Here is a 6,940-nt window from a genome sequence, read left to right on the forward strand (position 1 = left end):
TCCAGTACTCTTGCCTAGAAAATCCCATGGATGGAGGAGCCTGGTGGGCTGCATTCCATGGGGTCGCTACGAGTCAGTCGCGACTGAGCAACTTCACTTTCACTTTCACGCAATGGAGAAGGAAATGGCAACCCACTCCAGTGTTCTTGCCTGGAGAATCCCAGGGACGGCAGAGCCTGGTGGGCTGCCGTCTATGGGGTCACACAGAGTCGGACACGACTGAAGCGACTTAGCAGTAGCAGCAGCAGAGCAACTGAACTGATACATTAAGACCTGAAACTCTATTTTCCTTGAGTTTTCATAAGCAAATACTTCATCTTCTCCTGAACCCTGAGCACACCCCCATACTTTCAGATGATTACTTCAGGTCCTTGTTTTGGAAACTCTTCCTGATTTACAATGACCATCCATTAACTGAACGGTCTCACTTAAAAATGAAAGAATATTCTGTCAGCCTTCTAAACCCTAGTTCTAAAACATTCCAATACCCAGGAACATGCCTGTCCTTGAGTTCCATAAGACAACTCATATCCTTTATAATAAACTTGCCCTTTTTTGTTTAGGTCAGCCAGAGGTGAGTTTTATTACTGATTTGTCAGTTCCTGAGAAATGGCTGATAAACAGCTTAAATTTAAGCATCACAGCCTGATTGGATCCTGCCTCTTCCAATTTCCAAGCTATGCAGTCTCATCTCTAGTCCTTCCCTTCCCTCTGCCCAGCTTCCTCACCTCATACCCTAAAACAAAAGTTATTAACCTGAGGCCAATGACTCTATGAAGACACCTCAATTATCCCTTCAACTCTTGGGGCAGTACTGAGGTACAGACTCCATACAGGCATCAGCAGCTAGGACATCTAAATTAAATTCAAACAACCTACTCTATCAACTGTTCTTCTCTAAACAAAAGTCACAGAAAGAGCTATACAATCTTAAGTTATTTTTGACAGATTTTTGCTGTGATAAGAGTATGAACAGCTAAGTTTAAAGCTCTCCTATTTGCTCCTTTTTTAGAACAGTAGCTTGAGAAACCCTATGAAATTCTTCAAGCAGGAAACTGGGATGCATTTTTGAGAGAAATCTTATTATACAACAGTAACAGGCTTACAATTTCAAGACTGTAAAGGGTTGCCATTTTTTAAAATGGCATTTAGATTTTTTTCAAATTATATTCTGCAGAAACCTAGGGTTTTATAATGGTTATTCAAAAGGAATCCAAACTGGAAAAGAAGTAGACCTGTCGCTGTTTGCAGATGACATGATACTATACATAGAAAATCCTGAAAACACTACCAGAAAACTTACTAGAGCTCATCAATGAATCTGGTAAAGTTGAAGGATACAAAATTAATATAAATACAAAGTAATATACAGAAATCTGTTGTATGTCTATACACTAACAATGAACGATCGGAAAGAGAAATTAAGGGAACAATTCCCTTTACAATCGCATCAAAAATAATAAAATACCTAGGGAAAAATCTACCTAAGGAGGCATGGTAGTTACCGAGAAGCTTCTCAATAACTCAAGTTCATTTTTAAAAAGTCTGTTCTGAGATATCTAAGGGCCTCAAAAAAGTAGGGCCTAGGCCAACCAACCAAAAGAGAGTCTCCATACTAAAGATGAGGGAGCACAAGCAAAAAAAAAATCAGAGTTAGGAGAGGTTCCACCCCAGCAGTTGGGAAGCAAGGAGCCTCGTCCCAGTAACTAAGTAGATGTTGATCATCTTTTTTTAAAAAACAAAAAAATGTTTTATTTATTTAATTTATGACTGGGTCATCCCTGCTGGGCCCGAGCTTTCTTTAGCTGTGGCACAGGCTTCTCGCTGTGGTGGCTTTTCTATTGTGGAAGACCAGCTCTAGGGTGCTAGGCTTAGTTGCCCCACAGCATTTGGGAATTTAAGTTCCCAGACCAGGGATAGAACCCATGTCCCCTGCATCAACAGGCAAATTCTTTATCAGTGGACTACCAGGGAAGTCCTAAACACTCGATTATTGCTGATTCCTATTGCCCTCCCAGCTTTGGGATGTGTTACGGGGGTGGGGGGCGGTTTATAGGATGGGGACTACTTTTAACAGTATATTCTGCTTTGATCTGGTTTACCTATCAAGCTTTTACGTAACATTTCATTTGGAAAAAAACAGTTCTGTTGCTTTTAAACAGTTTATAAAACATTGAGATAGATATAGTCTAGTTCAATAAGACCAAATCTGTGGACTTAAAAGAGCTAGTAAATTGACAAGGATTGAGGTATACCATTTGGAGTTGCCTTGCAATAGTTCTAAAGACAGAAAATCTCCCTTAATTGTTTCATTGACTGCTTTAAACAACTATAATAAATAGGGAAGCAAGAGGGACCCAGTTATTTGCCACCTCCTTCCCAAAACAAAGGGCAGCAAGAAAAATACAGTGTGGGAATGGAAATGGGAATGGAAGGTGTAGCAGGGGAATGGTAGCCCAGAGTGAAGTTAGAGCCTATGCTGGGTGAAGAGGAAATTTGCAAAGAAGAGCAACCCAGTGCAGGGAGAAGCAGGATGATGAGTATGTCTGCACATTGGGGTAATCCAATGGGGAGTCAGTGCCCAAGGATGGAAGAGCAGGGCGTGAGGGTTAGAGGTAGTTACGTAAGGCGAATTTTCTGATTTTAGAAGTTGTTATAGTTATACAATAGAATGTCCTTGTCTGTAAGAAAACTAATTCATGGGTGATGGGGCAACAGTCAGCAACTTAACTTGCAAGTGTTTCATTAAAAAGTGTTTTTTCACATGAAAAGATGCTCAACATCACTCATTATCAGAGAAATGCAAATCAAAACCACTCTGAGGTACCATTTCATGCCAGTCAGAATGGCTGCGATCCAAAAGTCTACAATCAATAAATGCTGGAGAGGGTGTGGAGAAAAGGGAACCCTCTTACACTGTTGGTAGGAATGCAAACTAGTACAGCCACTATGGAGAACAGTGTGGAGATTCCTTAAAAAACTGGAAATAGAACTGCCTTATGATCCAGCAATCCCACTGCTGGGCATACACACTGAGGAAACCAGAAGGGAAAGAGACACTTGTACCCCAATGTTCATCGCAGCACTGTTTATAATAGCCAGGACATGGAAGCAACCTAGATGTCCATCAGCAGATGAATGGATAAGAAAGCTGTGGTACATATACGCAATGGAGTATTACTCAGCCATTAAAAAGAATACATTTGAATCAGTTCTAATGAGGTGGATGAAACTGGAGCCAATTATACAGAGTGAAGTAAGCCAGAAAGAAAAACACCAATACAGTATACTAACGCATATACATGGAATTTAGAAAGATGGTAACAATAACCCTGTGTACGAGACAGCAAAAGAGACACTGATGTATAGAACAGTCTTATGGACTCTGTGGGAGAGGGAGAGGGTGGGAAGATTTGGGAGAATGGCACTGAAACATGTATAATATCATGTATGAAACGAGTTGCCAGTCCAGGTTCGATGCACGATACTGGATGCATGGGGCTGGTGCACTGGGATGGCCCAGAGGGATGGTATGGGGAGGGAGGAGGGAGGAGGGTTCAGGATGGGGAACACATGTATACCTGTGGCGGATTCATTTTGATATTTGGCAAAACTAATACAATATTGTAAAGTTTAAAAATAAAATAAAATTTAAAAAAATAAAAATAAAAAGTGTTTTTTGTACTGTACCTCCATAATTTTGTTAACTTTTCAGGCTTTTTTTCCATGTGCCTGCAATTGGGGAAAAAAATTACCACATCCTCTTCTCCTATCTCTCAAGCAATAAGAAGTTCATAGAATATTAAATTGGAAAGATACTATATAGCCACTTTGGAACTTCATTTCATGTGTCGCCTTACTGATCTGGCTCAAGATTACAAAACCGTGACTGATGGAGATAGGATTCAAATCCTATTTACTAATTTTTTTTTTCTTTTTTTTTTTTCTAGATTGTGAAATTCTTCTAAGCATGCCCTTGTCTTGCACATCATCATATCCTTCAAATCGTCAGTGCTTACCACAGTATGGAGCACATAGAAAGGCTTAACTGTCAACTGAATTACTGAAGTACTTAATTTTACTTGATTTTAAATTGTTAGTTAATTTATCAATTCAGCACCTTCATTGATGTTTATATGTCAGGCTCTGTGTTAGGCACTTCATAAACCTCCTTTCAATCCTTATAACAATTCTACAAAGTAGGTATCTCTGTTTTAAAGGAATGAAGTAACTTGTCCAAAATTCATAGCTAGCGTTAGTCACTCAGTCCTATCTGACTCTTTGTGACCCCTGTAAACTGTAGCCTGCCAGGGTTCTCTGTCAATGCATTCTCCATGCAAGAATACTGGAGAGGGTTGCCATTTCCTTCTTTAGGGAATCTTCCCGACCCAGGGATCTAACCTAGGTCTCCTGCATTGCAGGTGGATTCTTTACCACCTGAACCACCAGGGAAGCCCCCAAATTCATAGCTTGAAAGAGACAAACCTTAGGCCATGCCAAGAGACACACATACTTGCTACTAAACCATCCTTTTCATCACCATCTCTGTCCTCAGAAACTTCCTAGTCATGTAAGGATAATGGTGACAATTACAATGCAGTATGATCAGTGCTTCAAAAAAGTGATTAGGTTCAAATTATTAAGAAAACAAGAAAGAGAAGAAGGGCCTGGGGGAAACAAGGAAGTTTAAAAGTTGAAATGGTGACAACTGAGTAGACCTTTAGTGATAAATGGAAGTCCTCTAGCAGAGAATACTGTTTGTTGACCTCATAAGCATGCATGCCTGCTTACTCAGTTGTGTTCAACTCTCTGCAACCCCAAGGACTACAGCCCACCAGGTTTCTCTTTCCATGGGATTATCCCAGTAAGAATACTGAAAGTCACTCAGTTGTGTCTGACTCTTCGCAACTCCATGGACTATATAGTCCAAAGTGGGTTGCCATTTCCTCCTTCAAGGGGATCTTCCCAATCCAGGGATGGAACCTCCATCTCCTACATTGGCAGGCAGAATCTTTATTGCTAAGCCACTTAGGAAGCCAACCTCCTAACCTCTATTTTCTTCCAATCTATCAGCCTTTTCCTTTTTCTTCAGTCCTCCTTATCCAGCTTAGATTCTATAGTCCATCATTCAAACAACAGCCTAACTTCCCTTTAATTCTGTCTTTATAACTCACCTAACCAGCAGCAGCACCTCTACCCTGATGGAGTGCAGCAGATATCAGAACCCATTCTAACTAGGTTAAGCAGAAAGGGATTTACTGCCAGGTATTATGTGACCTACAAAATCACTGGACGGGGTTTAAGAAGTATTGGTAGAACTTCCCAGGAACAACTCCTAACCCAAAAAACAACAGTTTTTACAATGATAAGAAAGTTATGGCTCTCACTACAGAAACTCACAAAACCAAAAAGCCTCTACTTTATTTACCAGCAAAACAGGACACCTTTCACCCTCCTCCTCTCACTTCTAAGTTCAATTTTCATCTTAGGTGCAAAGGAGTCCAGGAAATCTCTGGCTCTCAGTTCCACCAATACCCCAGTCTTCACTGCCAGCAACTCTCAACAAAGTGCTCTTTCTGCATCTATTCATACTACTAAACCTGAGGCATCAAGCTGCCTTCCCCAAGCCACCACTCCCTCCACCCAGCAAAACACACACACACACACACCCCTGCGATTGCCCATTAATCTTAAAGTAAAAGCTACAAAGTCTGGCCTCTACCCGCCTCCAGCTTCATCTTGTACCACACTCCCCTTCACTCTCTGTGCTGGCCACAATGGCCTCTTTGTGCCTTTTACTCATTTTCCTCGCATTTGCCACAGGACTTCTGCACATGCTGTTCTAGATGGAACATTCTGCCTTCCTCCCTTCACCCAACTAATTATAATTCTTCCCCGGGGCTATCAGTTCAGGCATATTTTCCTCAGAGAAGCGTTCCTGTTTATTCAGGCACCCATAACACCACGTACCTCTCCTAGGTAGCACGCACTTCCGTACTTCCCATTTCCTAGTGAGATCACTGGTGAGCATCTATTTCCCCCCAACCCCAGACTTAAAGCTCTGAAGTCAGGGACCATGTTTGGTTCACAATGTCTCCCCAGTGCTCTGTATTATAAATATTAGTTGGACGACTGAGAAGAAGGCCTAGTTCACAGGTCTGAGTCCGAATTTCTCAACAAAATTGTACTCTGGAGGCCAAGAGTCGGACATTTCCTTCATCTCTATCTTTATGAGGGACACTGAGGAGGCGCTAGTAAAGGCTGCGGAATCATGGCAGTGACAAGTCCGCCTCTTCAGTCAGAGAGGACCCTGATGGAGGCCAGGAGATGGGCCTTTTCTCCCTGGGATCCGCCTGGGCCAGGGCTCTGCACGGAAGGCACTGTTGAAGAAGTCAGCCATTGAGGGCCCCAGGCTGGTGCAGAGGCTTCCAAAACTCTGCTCCAGGCTAGAAAGGGAACCCAGGCTATGTGCTAAGTCGCTTCAGTCGTGTCTGACTCTGCGACGCCGTGGACTGTAGCCCGCCAGACTCCTCTGTCCGTGGGACTCTCCAGGCAAAAAACACTGGAGTGGGTTGCCATGCACTTCCGCAGAGGATCTTCCCCACCCAGGGATCGAACCCGCGTCTCTTAGGCTTGGAACCCAGGCTACTACACACCAGAGCTAGGAACACGGGGCCCCCCTTTGCCCCTTGCAATCAAACCTGCGGCTGAGAAGAGCCAGCCTCAGCCCACACAACGGAGGCGCCGCCTCCAGATCCCACAGCCACCCGCCCCCCGACCTTCCTTACACTTACTCGTTGTCAGCTTCTGGTCTTCCCCTCGCAGCATTGCGCGAAAACACCAAAACCCAGTCAGTGAGCTTCCACCCACAAGACACAGCGCGCCTAGGCGGGACTCCAGCTCCATCCACCAATCCTGAATTCGTACTCCAGTGATGTCA

The 6,940-nt window shown here is 43.1% G+C and overlaps 1 protein-coding gene across 2 annotated transcripts in view; it reads right to left on the reverse strand.

The window, feature by feature from the left end:
- Nucleotides 1–6,932, reverse strand: part of ZCCHC17 (zinc finger CCHC-type containing 17) — a 52,152-nt gene extending 45,220 nt beyond the window's left edge. Inside the window, exon 1 of one of the 2 annotated variants that reach the window (XM_055573864.1) lies at nt 6,795–6,932. The gene's annotated coding sequence lies outside the window, so the exon portion shown is untranslated. Of the gene's footprint in view, nt 1–6,788 lie in introns of both variants that reach the window. The other variant, XM_055573867.1, reaches the window with a different exon arrangement.
- Between the last annotated feature and the right edge of the window lie 8 nt (nt 6,933–6,940).

This window comes from Bubalus kerabau, chromosome 3, assembly GCF_029407905.1.
Source record: "Bubalus kerabau isolate K-KA32 ecotype Philippines breed swamp buffalo chromosome 3, PCC_UOA_SB_1v2, whole genome shotgun sequence".
Classification (NCBI taxonomy): Eukaryota; Metazoa; Chordata; class Mammalia; order Artiodactyla; family Bovidae; genus Bubalus; species Bubalus kerabau.